This window comes from Prionailurus viverrinus, chromosome F1, assembly GCF_022837055.1.
Source record: "Prionailurus viverrinus isolate Anna chromosome F1, UM_Priviv_1.0, whole genome shotgun sequence".
NCBI classification, from domain to species: Eukaryota; Metazoa; Chordata; class Mammalia; order Carnivora; family Felidae; genus Prionailurus; species Prionailurus viverrinus.
In genome coordinates, this window is record NC_062577.1 from 29,266,934 (window position 1) to 29,280,720 (window position 13,787).

Consider the following 13,787-nt stretch of genomic DNA (forward strand, 5'->3'; position numbering starts at 1 on the left):
GGACACCTGGGTGGCTCAGTCGGTTAAGCGTCTGACTTCAGCTCAGGTCATGATCTCACGGTTCGTGAGTTTGAGCCCCGTGTGGGGCTCTGTGCTGTCAGCACAGAGCCTGCTTTGGATCCTCTGTCTTCCTTTCTCTCTGCCTCTCCCCCGCTGGTTCTCTCTCTGTGTCTCTCAAAATAAATAAATAAACTTAAAAAAAAACTGTGCTGGATGATAGTGGGTGTGGGGGAAAGGCTTTTCAAAGTGTTTCGTTAATTCAAATTGATTCAACAAATATTTGCAGGGCCCTGTTCTAGATGTTTGGGGATGAGGGCTGAGATACAATGAGGTTCGTTCCCACATTCTAGGGGCCTACGGTGGAATCACACTGGCACTTTGTGGCTAACACCAAGTTTTCAGGTGAGAAACGCTCAGTCGTCCCGACAAAGCCGGCGGAGTAACAAAAGCCTGGCATTTTCAAGTCAGACTACACCTGGGCGTAAAGCTGGGCTATTTGAAATCAGGCAAGTGACTTTGTCTCTTTCACGCCATCACGAGTAAAGTGGAAGGGCCAGAACCTACTTCACAGGTTGTTTTCCGGGATTAAACGGGATGACGAATGTGAAGTGCTTGCCATCAGGACATACACAATAAGCCCTCAGTAAATGGTCACCACTGGTATCAGTGATCTTTGGGACAAACTCAAAAGCTGAGTGAGGGAGCAGAAAAGAGGCTTTCCTATGGTGAGGAGGCTGGTAATGAGTTTAAGGGGAAATAGTCCAGATCATACTTCAAAACCATTGGAGGGAAGGTTTCTCCAAGGCCAGGATTGGGCTTTGTTTATTTTGTATCTCCGGTGTCTACACACATAATAGACATTAATAGTGAGCCCTGAATGAATGGTTCTTAGCTCTTGGTCAGGATCCAGGAGAGACAGTTGGGTGGCACACTGTTCCAGGAAGATACTGTTTCCATGGCCAAGGAAGGTCAGTGGAACCTGGGACATCATCAGGAACTGGGTCATTTGTGAAATAAGCAAACACAGCATGGAAGCCCAGTAACACATTTCTGGAAAGAGTGCAGAGAGCAGAGAGTTCAGGAGATACCAGTCTGGGGGCAGGGAAGGAGAGGAAAACCTTGAGGCAAGTACCCTGGAGGGTCTGTGGCAAGAAAAACATCCTTGTTCCACAGTTCACACCTTTGACCTTAACCTTCATCAGAGAATCTGCCTGACTGTGTACCAGCAGCTTATGCAGTTCACTCTTGCATTCAAAGAATGGTGAGGGGCCTCAGTTTCCCACTCAAGAATAGGAATCTAGGGTGCTCAGGACGGTCTTCGATCTGACCAGGGAAGAGGCAGCCAAGGTCACAACAAGAACTTCCCAACGGCCAGTCTAACAGAGCTGGGAACACTCCCAAAATTGGGATGCTTCTTTCTCTGGTTTTGTTGTTTGGGGGGGGGGTGGACAGGGAGGATTCTGGGATGTTTGGGCAATGCTTCATCCTCATATGCTCACAGATTCAGAGAATCTTATAGCTGGACAGAGCTTTGGTCCATGCCCCATAAAACACTGAGGACAGAGTCCCAGGGGCAGGCAGTGATTTGATCAATGAAGCTGGGACCAGAACCCACACCAGCTGGTTGTTTCATGGGTCGGTGCACACAGTTTGCAAATGACTCACACATATTATCTCCGAGCTCCTAACTGAAACAGCCAACTGCCTACTTGACATCTCTTTCTGAATGTCTTAAAGGTTCCTCCAGCTCAGTGTGTCTAAGAGTGAACACTTAATCTTCTCATTCTGGTTCCTGGCTCCATGACTGGTGGCTCCACCTACCCAGTTGAGCAAGCCAGAAAGAAACCCACACACACTGTCTTTCTCACACCTTCCGTATCCAATTGGTTACCGAGTTCTGCTGATTTTATCTCCCAAATACTTCTTTAACCACCCTCTCCTTTTCTCTACTTCCTACATTATTACCCTAATGTAAGCTACCCTGACCTTTCACGTCTTAACCACCGCAATAGCCATCTACCTGCTAAGGGCACCCGAGCCCATTCTAGACCATCCCTCACAAGGCCGTCACATGACCTTCACAGAGCACAGATCTAGATGTGTCACGCACACACACACTAGCTTGGGGGAACTTCAGTGGCTTCCTTTCATCTTTAAGATAAAGCCACAATTTATTAACATGACTTCCAGAGCCCTACATCGTCTGGCTCCTGCTTGGCTCTGCCACCCGCTCGCATGTCATATGACACATGCTCCTCCTTCCTCCACACTAGCCACACTGACTTCCCACAGTCCCACGCCATAGCCTCTCCAGCTTTCCTGTTCCTCTGCAGGAACAGTACTTTCTTGTTCCTCTGCATCAAATGCTCTCCTCCCTCCTTTGGCCTGGGTAATGCCTTTTCATCCTTGAGATTTCCAGCCCAAACTCCATTTTGTCAGGAAGACCTTCCTGAGTGGGTCAGAACCCTCCTAGGTCACGTTCATGTAGCAATTGTCACAGCTCACGTTTTACATTAGCTTGGTGAGTATTTGATGAATGACTTCTCCTCACTATTCCATAAGCTCCATGAAAGGAAAGACCGTGTTTAGTCGTAACTCAAGCACATTGCTCAGTGCCTTGCACATGGGAGGCACCTAAATATTTGCTCACTGAACAAGTGAATTAATGAATGCTCCATTTTTTCAGACTTTCTCCAAAGATGACACGATGAAGAAAAATCACCACTTTTTGTCCACAGATGGCCTCCTGTGCCTCTTTCTGAAACAGGATGGGGGGTTCGACAGTGAGGTACACATGAATTTGGTTGTGCCGTGAAACTTACATCCTAGTAGTTTCTTTTGTACTTTCCTAAAGAAGATCACCATGTTCTGGTAAGTGTGAAGAAAAACAGACTCAAGTGACATGTAAAATATGACCCTACTGCCATTTTTAAATGCATTGAAAATGAGTAACAGCAAATAGTAGGATACAAGTGACCTTCCTTTCTTTTTTTTTTCCATTAAGTATTATTACTTGGTAGAGAAATAAAAAGTATAAGCACTTTTCTGAATGTATTCACACACACAGACACACACACACACACACACACACACTGGTTTAAGAAATGGAAGGTCATGTGTTCAGATACCCAAGAATGGAAACCATATTTCCCCTCAGCCTGGGACCTTTCTGAAAGCAGAAACCATTTCACTTCCCCTGCCCCACCCTCTCCCCATTTCGTCCAGCACTCTTAGTTTCAAGTGATGGAAAACCAACTCAAATTAATTTAGGCAAAAAAAAAAAAAAAAAAAAGAAAGAAATGTAGATGCCTCCATAGCTGGACAATTCCAGGCATGATGGCTCTCAGAGCTCAAGGGATTGGTCTTTCTCTGTTCTTTGCCCTGGCTCTCCTCCCAGGGTGGCAAGATGCCACCTGTAGCCCCAGACTCCTATGTTGTACCAGAAGAGACTGTTCTCCCCCAGGAAAAGTCTTGATGCTGATCCCTGCACCAAGAGCTGTGGCCAGAGTGGGGGTGGGGTGAAACCTCTTACTGGCCAGGCAATAGCTTTTGGCGATGGGACCTGCAGGAATCTTATAGGCTACAGGTGGGTGCTTCAGAACTGGAACACCTTTGCCAGAATAAGGGAGAAGGGATGATGGACAAGCAAAACAAAAAGCAACTAGCACACCCTGAGCACCCAGCTCTGCCCACGGTACGTGCTTGACCCATAGCACTGACTGGCTGACCTCCAGCTGGAACCATCTGGGGAGGAGACATGAGGAGGGTCGGGCAGCAGGACCTCGCTGGGTCCCACACCAGCTGCTGAACTTCCATCTACTTCCATCTACTTCCATCTGTGCCAACAGTCTCTATTGAACAACCAGAGAGAAATTCTGAGTCTATGCACGTCCCAGAAACTGATGAGGAGGTGGAGAGCAATGTTTGCCAAGTTGCATGGAAAATTGCCCTTGAGCTTCTCCAAACACTGTATGCCCAGGAGGCCGAGCTTGATAACCGGTAGGACTGGGGCCCAGACTGGCTAAGCGGGCCACTCAGGATGGCCGGGAATAGCTGGTGCCCTGCTTCCCTCCCAGCAAGCAGGGCCCGCGGGCTGGCAGGTGCTCTGTAAGTGCGGATTGAGCTCTCAGGGATAAACCTCTTATGCAACACGTTGAGGGTGTAAGATGAAGAGGAAACATGATTTACGTGTTTGGGAAGTTCCTGGCCAGACGAAAGGAAAGTAACAAGACAAGATCGAGTCTGTACTTTGGGGCAGAGACACTGCGTGCTAGCCACCTCTGCCAGGGACTAGGTCTGCCCGACACCGTCTTTGCTTGCCTTGTCCTTTCTATTATTTCTGCCCTTGTGGTCCCAGCCCCTTTTGACCACACAGCCTGGTTCACTACCCAGGGCACCCAGGAGCCCCGGGCACAGCGCCTGCCCCTGATAAGAGAACCCCGCCTTCTCACGATGGCCCAGCCCCACATCTGCCTGGAAGGTATCATCAGGCAAGGCTGGTACAGGCTCTCTTGGCAGAACCTCTGCTGGAGGGAAAGGTCCAAAGGTCATTTTTCCTGGGCCCAAAATGTGGAATGAGATTGATTCCTGCAGGTGCCACATAGGGCACTTCTGCAGGCTTCACCATTTCCAAATACTCATCACTGAGGCCTGGAGAAGGCAGGCACAGGAGGAAGTTAACAGACAGGTGGGGGTGAGGAAGTGAGAGCAGATGGAGGCGAGACCCTAAGACAGTGCCAAGACCCTTGAGCTGGCCGGGCAGACTTGGGGCTACCAAGTCATACCCTGCTCACCAATTCCTGGCAGCTTCCACGGGAGACTGGGCCTGGCACTGTCTGAAGTCACAGCTCGCCGGTGAGCTCCAGGGCCCTGATGAGGCCCTCCGGGTGAGCCACCCTCCTCTGCCTCATCCCTCTTCCTGTGTCCCCCACCCTGTAGCACACTCCTCTCTGCTCCCTCCTGTGTTATTCTTCCTCCTCCTCCTACTCCTCCCCTGAGCTGGCCTCCTCTCACACAGGTCAGGAGAGGCTGGTGCCAAGCCCATCTGAGCAATTAATTGCCAGTGTTTGGTGTTTAAGACCGGCAGGCACTCCCACAGGGGTCCTTCTTGATCTTTCTGCTGCCACTGAGAAGACGGATTGTCCTGTTCCAGGCAAGTGCTTAATAAACATTTAATGAATGAATGAACACCTGTTATCTGATTTGAACCCCACAGCAACCCTTTAAGGCAGCCCAGACAGTTACCATGAGTGCCATCTACAGCTGGGGAAACTGAGGCACAGAGAAATTATATGCCACACATAGGTATGCAGTGGCCAACTGGGGTCAGAATCGTGTTCTCTCAGCACCCACAACTGCACTACTGCCCACTGCCTGTCCCTGTCACCCCCCTGCACCCTCTCAGCCACTCCTTGGGCAGAGAGCCTGACAGGAGAAGGCACAGGGACCCTGTGGACTGATTTGCACCCCAATGGCTCTGGGCTGTGGGGACAGTCTGGGCTGCTCTCTCTGCTTCCTGTTAAGGTCTCCTCCCTGGGTCCACAGCATTCTCAGCTCCTCTCCCCCTTCACCCCACACCACTCGATGCAGGGACAGCACCCGGGATCAGCTTGCCCAGCACAGTCCCATCAGAGCCTCCACTGCAGTTAAAGCGAAACCTAGATGGACATGGCAGTGATCTTTGACCTGCTGGCCGGCAGCGCCAGATTAAAATGTTAAGTGACCTCCTTGACTTCAAATCTATGGGGGAATCAGATAAAGTAGGATTTCCTGGGACTTGGAGGTGGGAAACGCTAGAACACTTTTGCATCTCCACTGGTGGCCCTATGGCCCCCACAGCAGAATGGGGGAACTCTTCTGGGGCCCAAGAAGACTTTAACCTCGGGAGTGGATGTCACAGAAGACCATCTCCAGGTGCTGGGGCTCCTCTGCCCCTCCAAAACCTACTACCAGTTCTTGTGTGCCAGTTTCTTTGCCAGGAGGCCCTGAATCTGGTGGAGGAGGGGTAATGATGTGAACTACATGCTTCTCATTGTCCACTAACTTGTCTGGTCTTTTCCAGGACAATTGGGGGGGTGGTGGTTGATAAAGGAGCTACTAGCCACATGTGGGTATTTAAATTCAAATCCATAAAAATGAAACAAAAAATTCCCCAGTTGCACATTCAGAGCACCTGGAGCACTCAGCGGCTCCTGGGTTGGACAGCACAGATACTGGACATTTCCATAACTGCAGAAAGTTCCACTGGACAGGGCTGGGCAAGAGGCTGACCTTGGCTCCCTGAATAACTTCACAGGCCCCTTTTTGAAACTGGGCCTGTCCAGCGTAGGGGTGGGGTGTTGGGGGATAGGGCTCAGCCCACCCAGTCATCGCTGCGAGAGTGTTCAGGCTTTGTGGGAAGGCACCACCTCCCCCACTCAAGGTCACGCCCCCGGGGCGGTCCCGGCGGGCGCCCCTGCTGGCTGGGAGCCGCAGGGCCAGTGCGGAGGGCCAGGGGGCGCGTTGCCCTGACGAGCAAAGGAGGCTGGCTGGCCGAGCGCTCGGTGAGCCGGGGAGGCCCTCCTCCCCGGGGAGGCCCTCCTCCCCGGGGAGGTCAGCGCTGCAGGGAGCTGGCCGAGGCCGAGCACAGCGCAGGGTGACCGCACACCTGCGGAGGGCGGCCTGCGCTCCTTTCCCCCCACCCTCCCACCCCCGGGGCCATCCGGACTGGGGGCAAGCACCCTGCTCCCTCCGAGCCCCAGCCGTCCCCGTTAACCTGGAAGTTATTAATTTTTTTCTCCCAGCTAGAGGCGAAAGTTCCACGGTACTCAGATGGGGTGAGAGCCTCGGAAGCGCACTCGGAAGCGTTTTACCGCGGGAGGCGGAGGCCCGGGCGGGATGAGGTCACCGGCACGCGGCTGGGGTGGGGGGTGGAGGGAACTCCGGAGGAGGTGGAATGGAACCGTTAAGTTCTTTCCTCTCCTGCTCCTCGCACACCGCCCCCTCCTCGGCGCCCTCCTCCCGGGCCAGCCCCCCTCGGGGCGCCATACGGCGGCTTCATCTTACCAATTGTCCATCCAGCTCCCGCCTCCCCGTGCCCCCCGCAGGGCGCTTCCTCTAAATGGCTGATTTCGTCTTCCCCATTTGCTGGATGAACAAGTTCAGAATGCTGGGGTGAGGTGCCCAAGGTGTCACAGCTCAGAGGCAAACCAAAGGTCTTGTAGACCCAGGCCCACTGTCGCTTTCTGTCCCCACACCTGCCCAACTCGCGTCCACACCCCAGTCTACCAAGTGAGGAACTACAGGAGTAGAGGAAATAAGGGTCAGCACCTGCTCAGGAGCCATCACTACAACCTTAATCAGTCAGAAAATCCTGCCAAGGATTCATGTCAAGCTACATTATAAAATGCTCCTTTGGGCTGAAAGCAATTGTTAAGTGAGGCGCTCCGTCCCAGAAATCCCTCTCCCGACCCTGGAGCCATCCCATCTGTGGCTGAGACCTTAAGCTATTGGTTCGCAGGCCTTGCCTTTGCGGGGGTGGAAAGACCAGGGAAGGAACCCATTCACAGAAATGAGGATAAAAGCTTCTGAAATGAAGCTGAACGTTCCGAGAAGTAAGATTAGGTTTCCCAATCCCTAGGGTAAAATGAGGCACGCAGGCGCCTGCGCACTCCGAGACAAGACTGGGCCGATTCCATTCTATGTGGGAGGTGCTGCCCTGATCCAGCATCATCCTGGACCCCTGGGCACAGCCTGCACGGAGGTTCGCGGGGAACCCAAGGTTCGTCCCCCTCCTCGCCACGAGATGTCGCTGCTGCTCACAGTTAGAGGGCATTGGGCTGGACCAACTCCGGATCTGACTTCTGGGATCAGAAACTCTGGGGGTGGACCCAGCCATCTGTGTTTCTAACGGACCCTCCAGGGGATTTTGCTGCACACTCATGATTGAGAAGCACTGATATAGGTCATCCTGCAGGCCCCGCTGCCTCTGAGGTCTTGCCCCTCTGCAGGTGGTCAGCCTGTCACTAACCTGCAGTCCCCATCTTGCTACCTAACCTGGGCAGGACCTACGTTCTCAGAGCTTCCATTTCCTCTTTGGCAACCGGACAGGGCTTTTAAGAGGCCAGAACGAGACAGCGTCTGACAATGTGTTTGCAGCGGCAGAGCACTATGCGGTAAGGGTGCGTCGTGGCCGATGCTGTTTTATTCCCTTCATGACAAGCTCCAAACAATTGAATGCAGCTGGTTCTGACGATTCCATCCTCTCTTTTGCCTTCTCTCAACACCCCTATTTCTCTCCCCACCCAGTATCCCCATTCAGGGACCCAGGGAAAGCCATGCTCAATGCAGCATACAGCCTGCTAATAAAAGCTCAACTTTCATTGAGCACTCCCCATGTTCTAGATCCTGAGTTACCTGTTTTCTCTATTTTCTTTTGTTTAATCCTCACACAGCCCTATGAAGTAGGTGCTGTGAGGGACAATGACAAGGACACTAAGGCACAGAGAGATTACATCATTTTCACAAAACCATCTAGCTAGCAAGTGGTAGGGCTCGACTTGAACTCAGGCAGCCCAACACAGTGCTCATGTTCTCAAGGTTGCTCCCAAAACATGGTTCCCAGGCCCCTGTGTGGTGAGCCGCGGTGTGGAGTGGTGGAAAGAACACTGGGTTTGGATTCACTTTCTAGCTCTGTGATCACGGGTGAATCACTGAACCTCTGGCCACATGCACCCCCTCAACAAGGCTGGGTCCTTCCTCAAACCAGCATTGACTTGGCATTGCCCTCAGATCTGTAGACCCTAGCAGTCTGCGATGGTTCCCTTGCTTTGCAATGTAAGAAGTTCCAGGTTTGTCTTGTACTTTTCCTGCCTGGACCTAGAATCAGCCTCTTCTCCAAGAAACCCTCATTAGTTTTGAGGATAAATGGCATTTCAAGATCACAGTCCAGGCCTTAGCATCCATTTTTTAAAAATTTAATTCGATCGTGTGTTGCATGTGTGTAAATATATGTAAGTAGATAATTTTATTAACCAACGTTCTGAATGCTTCTGTGCATCAGGCAGTTTCTGAAAGAAGGCAGATTAGACTTTACTTTTTTTTTTTTTTATGTAGGCTTTATGCCCAGCACAAGTGCAATGCACGGCTTGAACTCACAACACTGAGATCAAGACCTGAGCTGGGATCAAGAGTGGGATCTTAACCGACTGAGCCACCCAGTCACCCCTGGAAAGAGGGTGAATCATAAACAAACAAATTATTGCCACTAAATTTCAGGACCCTAGAAGAAGTGGAGGAAGCTATTCTAGGGCACTCATGCAATGAGGCCTCAGTAAACCCTTGGGGACAGAGTGGCATTGCACGTGATGGGTAGAATAACCCGGCCTCCCAGCTGGAGCCTAATGCTTGGCTGCCTCAGTGTCTATTTGGCTGGTGAGAGAGAGATGTTTGAGTTCAGGATGATGCCAGGTAATGAGGGCAGGTGACTCCTGTTGCCATGGTTACCGGCTCAGGTGGCCCTGGGGACTAAGGGTAGGGCAGGAGGAGTGCAGCTGGGTTTTCTGAGAAGCCTCTCTAAGTAGCCCCTTAGGTGTGGTGCCTGACTTCTGCATCAACAGGTAGAAGTCTCAGGGGCCAGCAGGGAATTCTGAGCACTGCCGTTGACCCTGCTCTGCCGCCACCCATCAGACAAGGGAGCTGGGGGCGGTGGAGTTTGCCCCAGTGAACGAGAGGACTGAGGAGGAATATGGGATAGGAGGTACAGCACCTATAGGTGAACAGCAGGGCTCTAGGCCAGGGTGCATGGGAGTGAGAAGGGTGTGCCTAGCATTGGCTCCATTTCTCAAAAGCCATGGTCCAGGCTCCATAAGAAGCAGGTTCCTTCCCTGTTTCATCAGCCTGAGGGGGCCTCTGACCCTGTGCAGCCATCACCAGAACCACAAGTGACAGCTCCGACCTCTGGCATAATGCAAAGGGACTGGACGCCAGTTTAACTCTGAAACTTTCAACAATAACTGCCTGAGCCTCAGCTTATCACTGGCACAGGAAGACACTAAGAATGCCGTCGCGGGGCGGCTGTGGGACTTAGATGGGCTGATGTGTCAGCGGCCTTGAAGAGGCCTGGCTATGGTAGACTAGGCCCTTCCTCCTGTGTGCGAAGCAGCCACTATGAGAAGATAAGGAGGGAGAGAACTGGAGAGAAGGTGCCCAACGGCATCTGAGGTATGGCTGCCAGTCTTACCCAATGCAGCCTTGACACTTGGGCTTGCACAAGCAAACAAGGGCCGGAGTGATGGTTTCCCCAAGTTTCAGGAGAACCCTGCGGTGAGTCTCAGCCTCCTCTGCCCCCATTCTCACAGAGTGCCCAGCCTGGGCCATGAAAACAGCATCTCTCCAGCCAGGGAGCAGACTTTCTCTGTGGATACTCTGTCAGGAACCTCAGGGTTTGGTCTGAGAGGTGATGGTTCCTGGCAAGACAAGAGGAGACCCTGGCCGGGCCCCTCTTCACAGCCGGGACAGCCAGTTCACCGCCCTGCTGCCTCTCACAGAGGGAAGATCTGCTTTATTGAGGTGTCTTTTGTTAGAGAGAGCAAAGGAGTTTGGGGCCATGGGCTCTGCCTCTGAATGTGCCAGTGCAGTAACACAGAGAAACTGACTCTGGGGGTCCCCAAACCTGGAACTAGCTGCTGGCTTATTGAGGTGGCTAATCTCAGCGGTGCATCTCCTCTAATCCCTACAACTCTCCAAGGAAGGTATTATTGCCCCCAAATTATGGCTGAGGCTCAGAAAAGTTGGGACACAAAGCTAGGATCACACAGCAAACAGGTATTGAGTCTAGGTTTGAAACTAGAGAGACGTAAGTCTTTGAAGAGCGCCCCTCCTCATCCATAAAGCCATCTGCCTCTATGCCAAGCTCCCACGAGGACAAGGATGGTTCTGGGTAACTCATCCCAGACACCAGAAAGCAAATGTTTTCTGAGGCTTCCTGAACTCAGAGAATGAGCGCTAGGATTCTCCACAGCCCCAACACTCAGGAACCTGCCTTGCCCTCCTCCCTGGACTCTGGAGGAGGAGGATGGTTATTTGTTAAGAAAATGAAACAAAGGAAGTCAAAGGGTTTTACAAATAGACTGGCCTGGTGGGGGGGGGGGCGGGGGGGGGGAGCGGTATAGCTCAGAGGTAGAGCATTTGACTGCAAATGGACAGGCCACTATGCAAATGCAACATGGTTGCAATTTACTTTCCCTGGTGGGCATAATGCCTCTCCAAGGAACTCTGAGGTTGGGTTTCTGTGGTTAATCCTTCTTTAGTGAAGTCCTAAAGTAGATTGATCAAGCCCCACAATCACAGTCTTACACAACTTTCCGCCCAGTACAGTGTGCACCAAATAGTTTATTATTACACATTCCCTGAGAGATCTTTTCCAACTTTAGATCCAAAGGGACTCTTTTGTGTTGACAGATTTAACTGTTAGGTGTGTGTTGGTTTTTAGCCTGTTAAGAAAACCAGGACAGGCAGAGAGTCTGAATTCTCTTACCCTTTGAGGAAATGGGCAAGCTCAAAAGAAGCCCTACAGTTCCCTCTGGGTTTCACATACGTCAAGAAAATAGTGTGAACTTAATGGAAACTGAAAAGCTATTGGCTAGAAAATAAATGAATAAACTTCTTTTTTCCTTCAAGAGTCCTTTTTTTAAAAAATATTATACTCTAGGTTTAAAAAAATTTTTTTAACGTTTATTTATTTTTGAGAAGAGAGAGACAGAGCATGAGCGGGGTAGGAGAGAGAAAGAGGGAGACACAGAATCTGAAGCAGGCTCCAGGCTCTGAGCTGTCAGCCCAGAGCCCGACGCCAGGGCTCGAACTCACGGACCTCAAGATCATGACCTGAGCCAAAGTCGGATGCTCAACCTACTAAACCACTCAGGTGCCCCTATACCCTGGTTTTAAAGGGCAACGTAACCATTATTCAAACACCTTGGAAAGAATCCCTGCACATATGAAGTCATATTCTTCATCTAGGCTACTAAATTAATTCTAGCACAACACCAGGGGGTTCTTGGGTGCAATAAATTGGCCTTTATCCCCGCCTTTATCCACAAGTACACCCACCACGGTGGGCCCTGCTGTTTCTAGGCGAATTTTGGCATAATTATCGTCTTACGGCGGGATAAAGTCTGGGAGGTTGATGCAGCGTAATTTGTAAGTAGCCGCTCCATTGGTAGACAGCTAGATTGCTTCCAGTATGTGTCAGAACAAGCTTCAGAATCTTGGCTTTTCAATTCCTGTTCCCAATTTCCTCCCCAGGAGGTTTCCAGAGATCCCAGGCAGCTGGCACAAGGCACTCAGCTTCCACCCAGAAGTCAAAGGGGCCCCTTGCCCCAGTGAGAAGCATGTTGGGGCCTCAACACCGGCTTGTAGCCTCTCTGTATTGTTGCCTGTCTGTGGTTGATTGGATGGCTCTGCTCTTCTTTCCTGACTGGTTGTTTGGCAGGAGGAAGTTAAATTAAGCTTGTACTTTATCTTCTGAGAACCAAGGGCACAGGTGAAAGGAACTCTGGGGAGCCTGCTGCCACCTTCGGGCAATTTCTAGCAGCCAGCACAGGGTCTTACACAGCACAGGGCTCAGCCTCAGCTGACATCCTGACTTCTTCACCAGCCCTGGATTTCAGATTCAATCCCCCACCCCTCCTTGTCCCTGGGGTCCCTCGTTCATCAACTCACCAAGTACATCTATCTATGTGGAAGACTGCTGAAGCACCTTTTCCAAGCAGCCTTCCAGGATTATGAGAAGAGCAAGTAACATGGAATTCTACACAACACACACACACACACACACACACACACACACACATGCACATACACACACACACACACACAGTACTTCCTTATCGCTCCAGATAAAATACTTGTAACACAGAGAAAATGAGATGTGTCTGGTGCTCACGACCAAGGCTTAGGGCGTACATGCCCATCTGATTTGTGGATGCCACAAAGGCAGCAACGGGCAGGGGAGTTTTGGAGAAAATGAGCAGAGATTATCATCCTGACTTTGTTACCCACTCACTGTGCTGTGAGAGCAAGTTGCTTGACCTTTCTGAACTCATCTCAGCAAGTGTGGGAGTAAAGGGCATCTAAGCCCCTGCTGCTTTGGGACCCTCAGTTGAGCAATCCGGGGGCAAGAGAGTACGGTGTGGGAGAGGGAGTGGGAGCTGGGGAGCCAGGGGCTACTCTCTGGGGGTGTCCTTGGATCTCTGCAGGCCATCAGCCCAGCAGCACACAGCCTTGCTCCCCTTCTCTGGCTGGAAGCCCCCGAGGGCACAGATGAGCCTGCCTTCTCCACCTTCACCCTCAGCACTGAGCCTGGGGCTGGCACAAAGTACCTGCTCAGCGAAGCTTTGTTGGGGAGATGAATGGGGGCCAGGACGCGCAGTGAAGGCCGGTTGTGGTAAATGAAACAATACACTTGGAGTTCCCAGAGGGCTCGTGTAAGCTCTAGCCATTTATGAGTCTATCGTAAAAGACCTTGAGGGAAAGACTTCCAGAGAGAATTGTTCTCGGGCCTCTGTGTGTGACAGTAAGGCATCGGCTCTGACTTACGGGGAAAGATTGTACTAGATCAGCCTCTCTGTTGTCCTTGGCAGGTCTTCTCTGTACAAAGCCACTGGAGGAGGAGACACTCTGCTGATGTGGGAACCCCACGGAGGACAGGGTCACTCAGACCTGAAACCTCTCTCTGTGGCTCACTGCTCAGTGTCACCGAATGGGCGAGCCCAGCCCTCAGGGAGGTGGCGGCAAGAGAGATAGCCACT

The 13,787-nt window shown here is 51.5% G+C and overlaps 1 protein-coding gene across 3 annotated transcripts in view; it reads left to right on the plus strand.

Annotated features, from left to right (window-relative positions):
- The first annotated feature begins 1,752 nt into the window (after window positions 1–1,752).
- The window catches only part of RD3 (RD3 regulator of GUCY2D), a 33,272-nt gene continuing 21,237 nt past the window's right edge, over window positions 1,753–13,787 (plus strand). The window contains exon 1 of one of the 3 annotated variants that reach the window (XM_047841222.1): window positions 1,753–1,763. The gene's annotated coding sequence lies outside the window, so the exon portion shown is untranslated. Of the gene's footprint in view, window positions 1,764–8,091; window positions 8,154–13,787 lie in introns of those variants that run through there. The other 2 variants (XM_047841226.1, XM_047841227.1) reach the window with 2 other exon arrangements.